This window comes from Cibotium barometz, chromosome 65 (assembly GCF_041138505.1).
Source record: "Cibotium barometz isolate CiBa-2024 chromosome 65, ASM4113850v1, whole genome shotgun sequence".
Taxonomy (NCBI): domain Eukaryota; kingdom Viridiplantae; phylum Streptophyta; class Polypodiopsida; order Cyatheales; family Cibotiaceae; genus Cibotium; species Cibotium barometz.
In genome coordinates, this window is record NC_141110.1 from 17,951,805 (window position 1) to 17,969,269 (window position 17,465).

The window sequence follows — 17,465 nt, forward strand, 5'->3', positions numbered from 1 at the left end:
CCATCAAGGCGGCGTTGAAATTGAAACTAGAGCAATTTAAGGAGGAAAATTCTGAATGCCACATTGCCTCGAGGGCTTGATGAGGCCAAATTAGAGTTTCGAAAGGAGCACGCAGGCTTTGGAAGGAAATAGATGCCACAAAAGAGGAAGCCGGGGAAACCTCCAAATGGGTGGAGGTTGTAAAGAAACAGAAACAGTCCACACCCCAAATGCCAACACCATCATTAGGCAACGCTTGAGGAAGAGACGCGTCACCAATCTAGGGCGCTCTGCACGTGAGAATGACTCAGGCAACTCACCGAAGGAGGATGGTGAGAACTTTATGTAGGCAAATGGATACCACCGACACTCTGTTTATAGATGCTTGGGTAGCTGGAAAGGACTTGACGCAGGAGAGGCCTCCTCCTCCTCAAGTTCAAGGATGCGGAGTCCCATTTGGCCTTCTTGAAGAAGAGGGTCACCTTCGAACCACCAAAATATACCTCAGAGATGACCTCACCCCCCTACGATTGGAGCATAGGATAGGGATGGTTCAGGTTACGGACACTCGGAAGGCCGGTCTACCGCGCGATGGCCGCGTAGTTAATGCTGAGCATTGCCCCAAATAGGGGTACGAGGTCTGTGAGACCATTTCAGTTCTACGACTAGCCACTTCAAACTGCAACGACACCTTATGGTTGGATCCAGGAGGATTTTCCAAGACCTTTAGTGGGCGGGACATCATCTTCTACACAGAGACATCAGAGCCCCAACAGAGGTTTGCCATAGTTTATGTATGGGAGTTAATATACAGAGGGGAGTCCAAGACATGTGAAGGATTCCAGGATCAGGGAGGGTCACAGCCCTCTTCAAAACACATTTTCGAATCATACTTACAGTTGTCCGGAAGGATGACGAGACCCGATATATGTGGATGTGTCTATGCTTACCAGGGGATGATTGGTACATATAGCAGTATGCTATTTTCCGCCATATACATCTAGCTATGCCTAGAGTTCTCTGGTGGATGGGCAGTCACCATACTTGGAACTCTTGGCACTGTATACTAATATTACGAAGTTTTCCAAGTTGGGTGACATCCTCCTCCTTGGTGACTTCAAAGCATGGACTCGGAGAAATCAGGTCAGGCTCTTTGACTTTGATAGGGACCCCATCATCTTGCATGACTTGGATCCTAGGGACATTGGTCCGGTAATACTACCTTCATTGGTAGGTCTTTCTTGGAGATGGGCACTGCACATGGTCTCATCATATATAATGGCATGACCAATCGGCCCACCTCAGGAGGTCCCACATGCTTTCCCCATAAAGGGGGCTCTAGTACAATTGACTATTTGATAGGCTCCCAATCCTTAACCTGACACATCCTCAGCTTCTCCTCCCCACGCCCCAAACCCATTCATGCAGGTCACACTTACTTGTCCTTCACTATCTCAGGTGTCTTTCCCAAACAGCCCCCTCTCACAGACCCATTTCTACCTACACAGAGATCTACTTCCACCATGACCTAGATAATGTTTCAGTCATCTCGAGCCTAGCTCTCCACTCTTGATCTTTCTGCCTCTTTATCCACCATCACAGCCCAGCTCACCACCTCTTTGTCCAATTCAGCCCACAGCTCTTTCCCCTCAACACACCACCAAGCTGTGGAACCCTGCCTCAACATAGTTGGTATGATGACGTTACTTGTCCTTCACTATCTCAGGTGTCTTTCCCAAACAGCCCCCTCTCACAGACCCATTTCTACCTACACAGAGATCTACTTCCACCATGACCTAGATAATGTTTCAGTCATCTCGAGCCTAACTCTCCACTCTTGATCTTTCTGCCTCTTTATCCACCATCACAGCCCAGCTCACCACCTCTTTGTCCAATTCAGCCCACAGCTCTTTCCCCTCAACACACCACCAAGCTGTGGAACCCTGCCTCAACATAGTTGGTATGATGAAGAGTGCAAGACCACACGCCTATACACCCTTTGTGATAAAGGAATGGGACCAATTGCTGAGTGCCATTCGGAAAGGATGTTCCAATGCCTCACCCGTCATCATAAGGTGGCATTTTTGGAAATTGGTCTAGTGTGAGAATGACTAGTGAGGCTTGGCGAAAACTTCTTGAACACAGGCCACCCACCCCCATCACAGATCTGGCACGTATGCCCAAAATCTCTACCACATTCCTAACCTCACCCCCAGAGATCTGTCACACCTCCCTCGACCTACTTCTGCCATAGATGACATTTTTGCACCCGAGAGCAGTTGCCAACCCCATTGACATTCGCATCCCAACTTGCCATCCAAACTTTTCCAACCCTCTTGACAACATTGGAAGCGTTGGAAGTTGGCAAAGGCTACATTATTGAGATTGCACTTGTGAAATTAATGTCCTACCTAGTTGTCCATGGAAAGATCACGAGGGTTGTTCCAAGTGTAACTGTGTCATTGCCATTGGGGTGCACCTTCAAATAACTTTTTCTCATGTTGTAATCTTGCACAAAATCCTGCTTGTGCATGTAAACATGCCTATGGAATACAACTAACCCTATGACATGGCATGATCACATGGTGTTGGGATCCATTTCCTTTTTCATTTTTTGGCCGTTTTCAAAATGCTTTGGAGGTTGCCACTTCCATTCTATTGGGAAGTTTTGACTACTATGCTTCTGCCACCTTCTTCACCATACATAATGCTACTAAAGCCATACATAACCTGCAGCATGGAAAGGTCGAATACCACGAGGACTTACTAGCTGAGCATATCGATCACGCCTGTGACACTTTGGCTCCCCTTTCTAGTTGATATGTTTAGCATAGCCCTTTGCCAAGGTTTTTCACCTTCTTGGTCTATAACACCGTTGTGTCGATCCATAAGGCGGAGGACCCATTAGATCCAAATAACTACCGCACCATCATGATTGGCCACACATTGGCCAAACTTACGGATCAGTGCTGGAGTTTGAAGTCAACGCCTTTGAAGAAAGACATGGGCACATAGTTGGGGACAAGCAGGTTTCCGGAGGACCTATTCCACCCTGGATCATATCTTTACATTGAGAGCTGTCATTGAGAGAAGGCCCAATCGAAGGGACCGAAGGTCTATTGCTGCTTTGTAGAGTTCGGCAAAGCATTTGATATTGTACCCCGAGCGTGCCTTCTTAGCCTTCTTAGACACCTTCAAGATTTGACCCTTCCAATGAAGATGATATGGGGAATCATGGCATTGTATGAGTCCGTGACATGGGGAGTCCGAGCACCAGGAGACATGTCAGATGTGATCACTAGCACCATAGGGTTGAAGCAAGGATGCCCTCTCTCTTCGATATTCTTTGACCTTTACATAGATGAGATCTCCAACTTTATGGACAGACTTGGTGGGACGGGCTCTACACTATGTGGTATGTTACCTATTTTTCTTTATGCAGACAATACGGTACTGCTCTCAAATTCAACAGAGGGGTTACGGAGACACTTGATGGCATTTCAGGCCTTTTGTGAGCAGCAGGACTTCACAGTTAACCTTAGCAAGACCAAGCTTATGATCTTTAACACCTCACACCCGATGGCTTCCAGTTTGAGCTTCACATATGCAAGCCTGCTAGGAATCACCTTTTCTGGACCCTACTTCACTATACACCAAACGGCTCAAGCTTGGCTGACGAGAGGGTATGCGACTTTGGCTCCATTGAAGCCTAGCACTTGTGACACCTCTTGGGATGTATGGGGCCTCGTTTTGGGGACCAGACCTCGGGAAGGATGATTGGAGGAGGATAAGAGATTGCACGTCATGATGCTCTCACGAATGATTTGCAATGAGCCCTTAGTGCCCCACTCCATTATTCTTGTAGAGTTTGAAGCAGACCCTTGGTAGTTGATGCCCTCTTCTAGACCATTAGTGACCTTCAAATGCCACATCTACAACTTGGATAGAGACAAGCTCCCTCGACTAGCACTGGAGTCGTCTAGGCGACTAGCCGAGACGGGAGAGGTTAGGGTTTGGCATGCCAAGGTTACAAAGTGGTTCCTCTCACATAGGCTTCATATGGATAGCTTGCCCCCATTCCACTACAGTTTGGATGCACCACTATTACCTCTCACCCGCTAGGACATTAAGGGACTTATATGAGTGGACCTCTTCAAATTGGAGACCCGTGTCATAGATAGATCCAATGCAGCTTCTGTCACGTGCAAACTCTTTCGAGGTGTGACGTGGACATGCTTCTATCCATTGGCCAGCTCATAGGTTGAGTGTGTGGCGGGATTCATATATATATATACCCCTTCGTAAGGTCAGGAGATTTGAGAAAGAAATAATAGTGAAGAAGGACAAAGACAAAAACAAAGCATTTGAAAGATAAAAAATAAATAAACTAACAAACCTAGCTACTAAGGAGAGGAAATCAAAAGATAATATCAAATGAAGACTTTTAATTAAGACATTAACAAAAAAAAACAAAAACAAACAAACAAACAAACAAACAAAAACAAACAAACAAACAAAAAACAAAACAAAACAAAACAAAACAAAAAAACAAAAAAAAAAACAAAAACAAAAAACAAAAAACAAAATAGCAAAACAGAGAACTGTAAATTCTAGACCTAAAGCACTAAGAGCTAGAACCAAACATTAAGCTAAACTTTAAAAAAGACTTCGACTCAAAAGTGCAACCATCAACTCCAATGTCTGTCGGAACATGAAGTGTAGGTTCATCAACTCTATCATGCATAGCGTGGACAATAAGCTATGACATCCCTACTCACGTCATCAGTGCCCAAGAGTAGGTGCAGGTTTGTATAAGGTTAGTCCAAAAGAACATGCTTTATAAAACCAGCGAACTGAGTTTCTATCACTCTCCGGAGGTGATGGGCATACTCAGCCATGATAGAGACTAGCACTCAAAGTCTACTCTAAGATATAACAACAAACAATTACAAAACATAGAGAAGAACCAAACTACGCTAGAGCAAGAAAGAAAAGACTAAACAAGGCCTACTCTAAGTTAAAACAACAAGGCCTACTCTAAGCTAGAGCAAGAAAGAAAAGACTAAACAAGGCCTACTCTAAGTTAAAACAACAAACCCTACTCTAAGCTAGAACAAGCCACTTTTACAAAAAAGAGCATTGAATTATGAATTAGGTGGGCTTTTCAGCTCCCCACTTCTATAAAACTTACTCCTTATCATTTTAAACATTCCAAAAGCTGAAATACCAAAGATAAACTTACTAGGTGGCTGTGTAAACTAGCACTCTAGTGTATGTACGCTTAGGTTTGAATTATGTGGCTCTAGTATGTGTGAACGTTTAAACACTAGTGTGTGGGTTGCTTTGTATGTGGGAACAACATCTTGGAAGGATCTTATGTAAGCAATGATGTGTGAAGGTGACACCTCTTAGGGAGGACCAAATTTCATAATACAATTATCCTTTCCACGACTCACTTGAGTAATCCTCTTATTAATCCTTTGCTAATGTGCTGATTATCTTGCTGGTCAGCATATAGTCTCTCTCTCTCTGTCCCATTACTTGTGCTTCTTGCCCATTCCCATCTAGGGGGCGAAATAGTTCGTTACACTTGGACCGCATTGTCTAGGTAGACGCAAGGGAGGTGGGGTGACACTTTACACATACTATCGGTGTGCGCTGCTTGGTCCATCGAATAGGGGCATCCTAGTCAAGGGATGAAAGAAACTTGTGATGGTGGTGTGCTACAAGGCATCTAGATTCTAGGGTCTGCCTCTATGTGATCTCTGTGTTTGTGCCGTTCAATCATATAGAGTCCCGAGCATCGCTTGTTTGGAAAATCAATGACGTGAGATAGTGGCCCACATCCCTCCTTGAAGAGGCAATGAAACCTCCCTCGTATCTTATAGTACATTGGGCATCCGAGAAGACAATGCTCCTCTGTCTCAACCTCTAGGATTGCCTCCTCCTCTCATAGAGAGATTCAGAGAAGTATGAAAACTTTGATAGGACTCAAGTAGGGAATTCAGAATGGTGTTGACTAATTTCCTGTTGTCACCAGCCTGGACATTTCCCAGTATGAAAGGGGTCTCGTGGACTCCAGGATGTCTAAATATTTGGAAAGTACATGGCTTTATTTAGAAGCTTGACTAACTTCATAGACACACATCGCATGCCATGAGGATTGCAATCGGCAAGATGAGAGTCTCATCACATCAAATGACGGTGGAGACTGGGTGAGCAGAGATCACTAGAGGAGACTAAGCCTTTTTCTCTAGGAACAAAGGCAAAGTGGACTTGTCACAAGGTGACACCAAGAAGAAGAAAGGAAAATGTCATTACTGCCACAAGATAGGGCACTACATTGAAGAGTGTCACAAGAGACTTGTAAAGTTGAAAGTTCATAAAGACTCTGCAAACTCTGCCACTTCTACCTCCGACAACAAAAAGCAATAGCTAGAAGCAAAAGAAAACCTCGTTAATGATGATTGGGCTTTCTAGCCACATTATCATTATGGGGGGGGGAATGTTAAATTTTAATAGTGATTAATGTGGAAATAAACTAGTGCTGGTGGTGGGCTACAAGGCATCTAGGGTCTCCCTCTATGTGATCTCTGTGTTTGTGCCATTCAATCATATAGAGTCCCAAGCATCGCTTGTTTAAGAAAATCAATGACGTGAGATAGTAGCCCAAATCCCTCCTTGAAGAGGCTATGAAACCTCCCACTATCTTATAGTACATTGGGCATCAAAAAAGACAATGCTCCTCTGTCTCAACCTCTAGGATTGCCTCCTCCTCTCATAGAGAGATTCAGAGAAGTATGAAACTTTGATAGGACTCAAGTAGGGAATTCAGAATGGTGTTGACTAATTTCCTGTTGTCACCAGCCTGGACATTTCCCAGTATGAAAGGGGTCTGGTGGACTCCAGGATGTCTAAATATTTGGAAAGTACAGGGCTTTATTTAGAAGCTTGACTAACTTCATAGACACGCAAAACATGCCATGAGGATTGCAATCGGCAAGATCAGAGTCTCATCACATCAACTGACGGTGGACACTGGGTGAGCCGAGATCACTAGAGGAGACTAAGCCTTCTTCTCTAGGAACAAAGGCAAAGTGGACTTGTCACAAGGTGACACCAAGAAGAAGAAAGGAAAATGTCATTACTGCCACAAGACAGGGCACTACATTGGAGACTTGTAGAGTTGAAAGTTGATAAAGACTCTGCAAACTTTGCCACTTCTTCCTCCGACAACAAAAAGCACTAGCTAGAAGCAAAAGCAAACCTCGTTAATGATGATTGGGATTTCTCGCCACATTATCATTATGGGGGGGGAATGTTAAATTTTAATAGTGATTAATGTGGAAATAAACTAGTGCTAGGTGGTTGTGTAAACTAGCACTCTAGTGTATGTATGCTTAGGTTTAAATTATGTCGCTCTAGTATGTGTGACCATTTAAACACTGGTGTGTGCGTTCCTTTGTGTGTGGGAACAACCTCTTGGAAGGATCTTATGTAAGCAATGATGTGTGAAGGTGACACCTCTTAGAGACCCTTGGCATCATGTCTTGACATGTAGCATGTGTGGTGGCAACATATGCACACACCTTGTAAAGGGGGGCTCTTCTATAAAAAGGACCAAATTTCATAATACAATTATGCTTTCCACGACTCACTTGTGTAATCCCGTTATTAATCCTTTGGTAATGTGCTGATTATCTTGCTGGTCAGCATATAGTCTCTCTCTCTCTCCCATTACTTGTGCTTCTTGCCCATTCCCATCTAGGGGCCGAAATAGTTCGTTACACTTGGACCGCCTTGTCTAGGGAGACGCAAGGGAGGTGGGGTGACACTTTACACATACTGTCAGTGTGCGCTGCTTGGTCCATCGAATAGGGGCATCTTGGTCAAGGGATGAAAGAAACTTGTGATGGTGGTGGGCTACAAAGGCATCTAGGGTCTGCCTCTATGTGATCTCTGTGTTTGTGCCTGTGTTTGTCCCGTTCAATCATATAGAGTCCCGAGCATCGCTTGTTTGCAAAATCAATTGCGTGAGATAGTGGCCCAAATCCCTCCTTGAAGAGGCTATGAAACCTCCCTCGTATCTTATAGTACATTGGGCATCCGAAAAGACAATGCTCCTGTGTCTCAACCTCTAGGATTGCCTCCTCCTCTCATAGAGAGATTCAGAGAAGTATGAAAACTTTGATAGGACTCAAGTAGGGAATTCAGAATGGTGTTGACTAATTTCCTATTGTCACTAGCCTGGACATTTCCCAGTATGAAAGGGGTCTGGTGGACTCCAGGATGTCTAAATATTAGGAAAGTACATGGCTTTATTTAGAAGCTTGACTAACTTCATAGACACCCGTCACATGCCATGAGGATTGCAATCGGCAAGATCAGAGTCTCATCACATCAACTGACGGTGGAGACTGGGTGAGCAAAGATCACTAGAGGAGACTAAGCCTTCTTCTCTAGGAACAAAGGCAAAGTGGACTTGTCACAAGGTGACACCAAGAAGAAGAAAGGAAAATGTCATTACTGCCACAAGACACGGCACTACATTGAAGAGTGTCAGAAGAGACTTGTAAAGTTGAAAGTTGATAAAGACTCTGCAAACTCTGCCACTTCTTTCTTTTGACAACAAAAAGCAGTAGCTAGAAGCAAAAGCAAACCTCGTTAATGATGATTGGGCTTTCTAGCCACATTATCATTATGGGGGGGAATGTTAAATTTTAATAGTGATTAATGTGGAAATAAACTAGCGCTAGGTGGTTGTGTAAACTAGCACTGTAGTGTATGTACGCTTAGGTTTAAACATGGTTGTCACGGTACGAAAATACGATACCGTACGGGAATTTTTGGTACGATATGAAATTTTCGGATACCGTACGATAAAATACGGTTTTTATTTTTTACACTTACAACCTATGGAGCTTCAAGCTTGAATGTGAGGGAAGGTTGGGAGGGGAGGAGTCTACAGTGCTTGAGGAACCAGAACATGGATATGTGTCTCTCCCGGTTGGATCTCCCGATTGTCTCCAAAAAAGAACCTGTATGGGTAATGCAATACCAAAGGTCTCCCAGTGTAGCGTTTATGACTAAGGGACCGTCCTTGCACAAATACGAGGAGTGCATCTAGGGTGATAAGTTTAGGGACTCCTCTCTAGAACAAAATGGCCATGTCCAAATCTTCTCCCTCGTGCATAACTTGAGAATCTAATTGTCTAGCCTACCTATACCAGGGATCCCCAAGTGATGTAGCAAGATTCTCTCATCCTACCAATCAAGTGTACACTACCAGTCTACCTCGCCAGATTTTTTAGGTCTCTCAACAACCCCATATGGAATACTGAGTGGACACGAAAGTTGCGAAGTATTGCGAGCATTTGGGATCTTCGTAAAGCAGAGTTTCTATATTTTTTTTAGCATTTGGAATATTTTTTTCCAAGGAAAAATCTCTTGGGAAAAAAAAAACCCTCGTACCGTACGAATTCGTACGGTATCGTACCGTACGAACCGTGCCGTACGAACCTGTTCGTACGCATACGAGAAACAACTATGGGTTTAAATTATGTGGCTCTAGTATGTGTGAACGTTTAAACGCTAGTGTGTGGGAACAACCTCTTGGAAGGATCTTATGTAAGCAATGATGTGTAAAGGTGACACCTCTTAGGGACCCTTGGCATCATGTCTTGACATGTAGCATGTGTGGTGGCAACATATGCACTAGGTGTGATTAATGTGGAAATAAACTAGTGCTAGGTGGTTGTGTAAACTAGCACTCTAGTGTATGTACGCTTAGGTTTAAATTATGTGGCTCTAGTATGTGTGAACGTTTAAACGCTAGTGTGTGGGAACAACCTCTTGGAAGGATCTTATGTAAGCAATGATGTGTAAAGGTGACACCTCTTAGGGACCCTTGGCATCATGTCTTGACATGTAGCATGTGTGGTGGCAACATATGCACACACCTTGTAAAGGGGGGCTCTTCTATAAAAAGGACCAAATTTCATAATACAATTATGCTTTCCACCACGACTCACTTGTGTAATCCCCTTATTAATCCTTTGGTAATGTGCTGATTATCTTGTTGGTCAGCATATAGTCTCTCTCTCTCTCTCTCCCATTACTTGTGCTTCTTGCCCATTCCCATTTAGGGGCCGAAATAGTTCGTTACACTTGGACCGCCTTGTCTAGGGAGACGCAGGGGAGGCAGGGTGACACTTTACACATACTGTCGATGTGCGCTGCTTGGTCCATCGAATAGAGGCATCCTGGTCAATGGATGAAAGAAACTTGTGATGGTGGTGGGCTACAAGGCATCTAAGGTCTGCCTCTATGTGATCTCTGTGTTTGTGCCGTTCAATCATGTAGAGTCCCGAGCATCGCTTGTTTGGAAAATCAATGACGTGAGATAATGGCCCAAATCCGTCCTTGAAGAGGCAATGAAACCTGCCTCGTATCTTATAGTACATTGGGCATCCGAAAAGGCAATGCTCCTCTGTCTCAACCTCTAGGATTGCCTCCTCCTGTCATAGAGAGATTCAGAGAAGTATGAAAACTTTGATAGGACTCAAGTAGGGAATTCAGAATGGTGTTGACTAATTTCCTATTGTCACCAGCCTAGACATTTCCTAGTATGAAAGGGGTTTGGTGGACTCCAGGATGTCTAAATATTTGGAAAGTAGAAGCTTTGGGAATGGGAGATTATCCTAGAATACAAAGGACAACACTCCTAAACTTAGGAGAGTTGCTATTTTTTGCCCGACTCCGATGGAAATTCTATTCGGATCATTACATCTAGAATGGGGGATTATCCTAGAATACAAAGGACAACACTCCTAAACTTTAGAAGAGTTGCTATTTTTGGCCCGACTCCGATGGAAATTCTGTTCGGATCATTACATCTAGAATTATGGAGATACCAAGAGTTGGCATAGTGCCTATGACAGAATGTCTACTGGTTGGAATAATTTTAGAGGTAAAGATTATGGAAGAACCCCTCTCTCACATTGGGATATGTGGCAAGAAAGTTGATCAAAGTGAAACAAGTGGCCTCACACGTGTCAGAAAGTGGATCAAAGTGAGACAGGTGGCCTCACACTTGTCACTCCAGCTATTGTGTGGCTCTCCACTTGTCATTGTAGCCTTCTCTTGCCATTTTAGCTCATGGGAGGTCTAAATCTATAAATTGGAGCCCTCTCTTCATTAATAGAGGCTCTCTTGCTACACACTAGCCTCTACCACTGTTACAGGCTTCCCTAATGATGGCTACTCTCTTTCTCTCTCTTGAAGGCTGCCCATGAAGAATACCGGCTGTTGGGGGACTGTTTTGGAGGCTTCCATCGCGAAGAAATACTAGAGGCAAGGCCACTGTACCGGTTGTACCGGCTGAATGGAGTGTTGTACTTGTTGTACCAGCTCTATTGCATGAAGACCCGTGGTTTTTGGGAAAGAATCAGTACCCACACGGAGGTATATGGATTATATTATTGGCCCGGCATTTCTACAGCCTATCTTCCGGCTTGGTAGCCTCGTGTTGGGCTGTGTTATGGCACTTGTATATGGATAATCCGGCATCTCCCGTGGGGAGAGTAAGGCCCTCAAAGCTTGTACATGATATTATTCTCCTTGGGTAATAAAATACTCCAAGGGGGGGGTCGGCCCATTCCGGCCTCTATGTGGTGTCACATGTGCAAGCTCCATTTTCAGCATTTGTGGATGTTTTGTCCAACTTTTATACAAAGTGATGATGGATATGTGTTAAGGCTGTGAAGTGTTTTATTATGCATTGATGGTATCAACGAGTGTATCAAAGGCCCTAGTCCCCCGGGCGCCGCGAGTAGTTACACTTGCTATCAACTACCTCATCTGTATTCAACAGCTGTTGTTTTAGGCCTGTTACCTTGGTAAGGTGATCTACGATGGAATCACCCTCGTTCATGGTCAAGTTGTCCAGCTCTCACATCAAATACATGACTCATGCTTCATTACGAGATTGGAACATGGTCTCAGGACCACCCAGGTAGCTCTGGCAGAACTGCAAGATCGATTGTGAGGTATGATGGACCGCTTGATTGAGAGAGCGATCATGGACATCACGTGGGCATCTCAAGAATCCCACCTACGTTGTTCTTCAGTATGAGAAAGAGGACACTCTAGATTTTCAGCAAACACCTAAGCAACTATTTTGGCCCCCCCTGTTGTGGATATGGTTTCCGAGGGAGGTCGACGTTCATTCCCAGTGACAATCTCCCATAGCCCCCTAGCCATCAACAAGCTTTTCATCATAAAGTTCCACTGCAAATAATTCGAGCCGTCAAGTCTATCCGCAGTGAGTCAGGATTAAGCCTTAAGGAGGCAGAATACATGGACAGACTCAAATGAGTCAATGACAAAAAGTGCTAAAGCCTAGAGGCTAGAGGCTAGAGCTAAGTAGTAAGGCCCATGAATCATGATCCATGAATGATCATCCACGTGAAGTGCTCGCCTCATGGTCATGGGTAGCTTGTGCCAAAGGAGCATCAAGCTCATCCTCACTGGCATGCTACTTCTGCACCTCATCCTCTTGTTGATCTTCTTGTTGACTCATCTCCCACTTGGTGAAGGGATCTGCCTTCTTGGTCATGCTCTTGCAAAGCATTCGCAAGCTCGCGCTGATGAAGACAAGGTCATTGGCACGCTCTACCCCGAGTCGGTTCCTCTTCCTAGAGGCAATGTGGCTGTAGGTACTCCAAAGTTGCTCCAAGCAAGAGGAGCGTACTGCCTGGCTAAGTATGCGGATGACAAGCTACTGTAGCTCCGGTCCATCCGAACCAAAGTCCTCCCACCATAGAGCAGCACCAACTTTGGAGCGGTCGATCTGTGCATCATGACAGCCATAGGAGCCTCCCCTTGAAAGAGGACCCTTGATGCACCCTATATGCTTGTAACAAAATATCGAATGATGACTAGAATGTGTACACAAGACACAGGGATTTGTCGAAATTTAGGATGCGATTGCTGAAGTATACTAGGAAGTTGAAACACGATGTATACTTGAGTAAGCAAAAAAAGGCTCCGAGATATGTGCAAGAGAACGGGAGTGCCTATGAATACTTCCACTACACTAATTCACCCCTTTGAACTAAAATCCCCAAACATGCAACACAAAAGCTTTGAATTTGCCAACGATGATATATGCAAAAGAAAACCCCAAAATTTATGTAGCTTTGTATGCAAGACACTCTCCTCACTAGAAATGCCTCTAATCCCCCACTTAATGGCTTTCACAAGACCCCCAAAAAGCTTTGCCACGTGCTAGAACACCTACACTAGAAAGATGACTCGGTGGCGGGCGGCAATCTTAGAGCCAAGGGGATGAGTGGCTCTGGAGCAGGCCGCACTATTGCTACCCGAAACAGGAGTTGAAGTGGCCGAAACTGGCTGAGCCACCCACTGGCCGGGCAATGCTGCCCCAAAAATTGGTGGCAGCGGTTCGCTATGGACTAGTGCTGCCTGAAGTGGCAGGCGGAAGCTTTGCCACATGCTAGAACACCTACACTGGAAGGATGACTCGGTGGCGGGTGGCGGTCTTAGAGGCGAGGGGCTGAGCAGCTCTCGAGCAGGCCGAACTATTACCGCGGGAAACAAGAGCTGAAGTGGCCAAAACTGGATAAGCCGCCCACTGGCCAGGCTAAGTTGCCCCAAAAGCTGGCGGCGGTGGTTTGCTACGGACTAGCGCTGCTCGAAGCGGCGGGTCCAGCTGGCTCACGGCTCTGAACCAGCAACGGTTGACGTCCCCCAGCTCTAAGATGGCGGTAACAGCTTTGTGTGGGCGGCGGCGATTGGTAGCAATTGCTCGAGATGGTGTCTTTGATATAGCTCTTGGCCCATAGATGAGAATGAGCAAGAAGCACAACTGATGGTAGAGAGACTGTATGTTGACCAGCAACATAATCAACACATTAACAGAGGATTAATAAGGAGATTACACAAGTGAGATGCGGAAGGCATAACTGTGTTATGAAATTTGGTCCTTTTTATAGGAGAGGCCCGCCTTTACAAGGTGTGCATATGCTGCCACCACACATGCCACATGTCAAGACATGATGCCAAGTGTCCCTTAGAGGTGTCACCTTTACACATCATAGTTTACATGAGATTCTTCTAAGAGGTTGTTCCCACACACAGAAACCAACACACTAGTGGTTGCTCACACACACTAGAGCCGCATTATTTCACACCAGAGAGAGAACCACCTCGCACCGGTTTATTCCCACATTAATCGCTATTAATATCTAACAAGCTAGACACCCAAAACCAACTAGTCCGAGGAGATACTCCACCCAACTTCTCATATCCAAGAGATCCTCCAAAGATGCAAGAGTGCAAACAAGAGTACCCCTCCACAGGCAGTGAATGTGGAGAACCTCTATAAAGTCATATAGATGTCGAGGACCCACTTTGATCCCCTCACATTGAATCATTGTAGCATTGTACCATTGGAACTTACAAGGCTATTGTTTTTTGCTCTCAGCTCTAGTTGGGGTTTGTTTATCATGTTTTTTCCACGATTCTATCACTCCATGGACACATTATAACACTTTTGGTCTCATAGACCCTTTGGTTTTTTTAGACGTTAATAGCACTCTTGTCGGCGGGCAGCTACTATCTAGAGGTATTGGACACCAGGTTGGAGCCGTCAGTGACTGGTAGGCTCGTAGCAATCTGACCTCATGCTCGAGGGTGGTTCGAGTTACTAAACCTATGGTTGGATGGTGAGTTCCTAGCCATAATCTATTGCAGTCACGCGATGTGTTCGATGTTAAGGTCTATGGAAACCTTAATAGGTTTTCTCAAGTATGTCCTCTATCCTCATCCATAGTGATTCTCTATCAAATAATCCATGGACATGGTCCTATGTTAGGACTTTACACTTGAAAAGGCCCATAGTACCTGGTTGCAAGCTTGGGGTATGCACTCTCTTTGCCAAGCCTCTTTTTGAGTCTTGCTTTCTCAAATTTCAGCAAAAACCCAATCATTCTCTTTGACATCCAATTGCCTTCTATGCTTCGACAACCCTTTTCTGTTTGTCATGTGAATTTTTAAATTTGTCCTGTGACCTTGCAATGGCTGTCTGCACTTGAGCAAAGGCAATATCCAAGTCAGCTACAAATATCTCATCCTTTGTGCGATAGATAGATGGCACAACCACCTTACCATAAACAATCTCAAATGAGGTCTTTCTCGTAGATGCATGCACCATGTTGTTGTAGACAAATTCCACAAGCGGTAAGTACTTCTCCCAAGAAGACTTTTGATCTACCACATAACATTTCAATAAATTTGCAGCCTGACTTTCCCATCCGTTTGAGGATGATAGGCTGATGAGAAGTCCAATTTGGTGTCCACGCTATCAAAAAAGGCCCGCCAAAAGAGACTTGTGGTCCTCGGATCTTTATCTCCTACAATGAACTTCGGCATTCCATGATGTTTGAACAATTTTGTGCAAGATATATCTTAACTAAATGCTCAGCTTTGATGGTGTTCCTGACCGACAAGAAGGAAGCTTGCATGTTAAACCTGTCCAAATAGCATCATTACCTCGTTGGGTCCGTGGTAAATCCATAATGAAATCCAATATAATACTTTCCCATGGCTGCGTGGGAATTGGCAATGGCTGAAGCAACGCTGGTGCCTTTTACCAATCAAATTTCACCCTTTGATAGGTGATACATGCATGTACATGGGCCTCTATGTCCTTCCGTATACATGGCCAAAAGAAATACCGCTCAATCATGTGCGTAGTAGGCATTATGCCTCTATGACCAGCATATGGAGAAAAATGGCACTCATCCAAAATATTTTGCCTCATATTAGACACCACACATAGGCAATTATCTTTCATAAGATAATACTCTTTGATCACGGAGGAGGCATTTGCATGACCAGCCATCCAATCAGCCCAAATAGTGGCAAAATAAATATCCGTTTGGTACAAATCATGCATGGCAAACAAGTCCCCATAAGAGGTAACCGAGATAGCTGCTACATACGGCTTTCGTGACAATGCATCTGCCACTACATACGGCTTTCGTGACAATGCATCTGCCACTACATTCTTCTTTCCTAGGGTGTGCAAGATCAGAAACTGAAACATGGAAAGGAAATTAGCCATCCTCATATGCTTCTCTAACAATTTAGTTTAGGTAAGAAAATAGCTCAAACTCTTTGACATCCAATTGCCTTCTATGATTCCACAACCCTTTTATGTTTGTCCTGTGAATTTTTAAATTTATCCTGTGACCTTGCAATGGATGTCTGCACTTGAGCAAAGGCAATATCCAAGTCAACTGCAAATATCTCATCCTTTGTGCGACAAATAGATAGCACAACCACCTTACCATAAACAATCTCAAATGGGGTCTTTCTCGTAGATGCATGCACCATGTTGTTGTAGACAAATTCCACAAGCGGTAAACACTTCTCCCAAGAAGACTTTTGATCTACCACATAACATTTCAATAAATTTGCAGCCTGACTTTCCCGTCCGTTTGAGGGTGATAGGCTGATGAGAAGTCCAATTTGGTGTCCACGCTATCAAAAAAGGCCCGCCAAAAGAAACTTGTGGTCCTAGGATCTTTATCTCCTACAATGGACTTCGCATTCCATGATGTTTGAACAATTTTGTGCAAGATATATCTTAACTATATGCTCAGCTTTGATGGTGTTCCTGACTGACAAGAAGGGAGCTTGCTTGTTAAACCTGTCCAAATAGCATCATTACCTCGTTGGGTCCGTGGTAAATCCATAATGAAATTCAACATAATACTTTCCCACGGCTGCGTGGGAATTGGCAATGGCTGAAGCAACGCTGGTGCTTTTTATCAATCAAATTTTACCCTTTGATAGGTGATACATGCATGTACATGGGCCTCTATGTCCTTCCGTATACATGGCCAAAAGAAATACCGCTCAATCATGTGCGTAGTAGACATTATGCCTCTATGACCAGCATATGGAGAAACATGGCACTCATCCAAAATATTTTGCCTCATGTTAGACACCACACATAGGCAATTATCTTTCATAAGATAACACTCTTTGATCACGGAGGAGGCATGTGCATGACCAGCCATCCAATCAACCCAAATAGTGGCAAAATAAATATCCGTTTGGTACAAATCATGCATGGCAAACAAGTCTCCATGAGAGGTAACCGAGATAGCTGCTACATAGGCTTTCGTGACAATGCATCTGCCACTATATTCTTCTTTCCTAGGGTGTGCAAGATCGGAAACTGAAACATGGAAAGGAAATTAGCCATCCTCATATGCTTCTCTAACAATTTAGTTTAGGTAAGAAAATAGCTCAAACGCTTAGTGATTTGTCTTCACAATGAAATCAACTCCAAGAAGGTAATGTTTCCATGCTCTTCCTGTAAGGCATTGGAAGCATGCATACCATTGTCCCTACCCCTTGTGTTGGCATCTTCAACGTATGCTCTGATACCAATG

The 17,465-nt window shown here is 44.3% G+C and overlaps 1 protein-coding gene across 1 annotated transcript in view; it reads right to left on the reverse strand.

The window, feature by feature from the left end:
- Positions 1-17,465, reverse strand: part of LOC147602990 (putative anion transporter 4, chloroplastic) — a 54,203-nt gene that overhangs the window by 14,987 nt on the left and 21,751 nt on the right. The gene's annotated exons all lie outside the window — the stretch shown is intronic.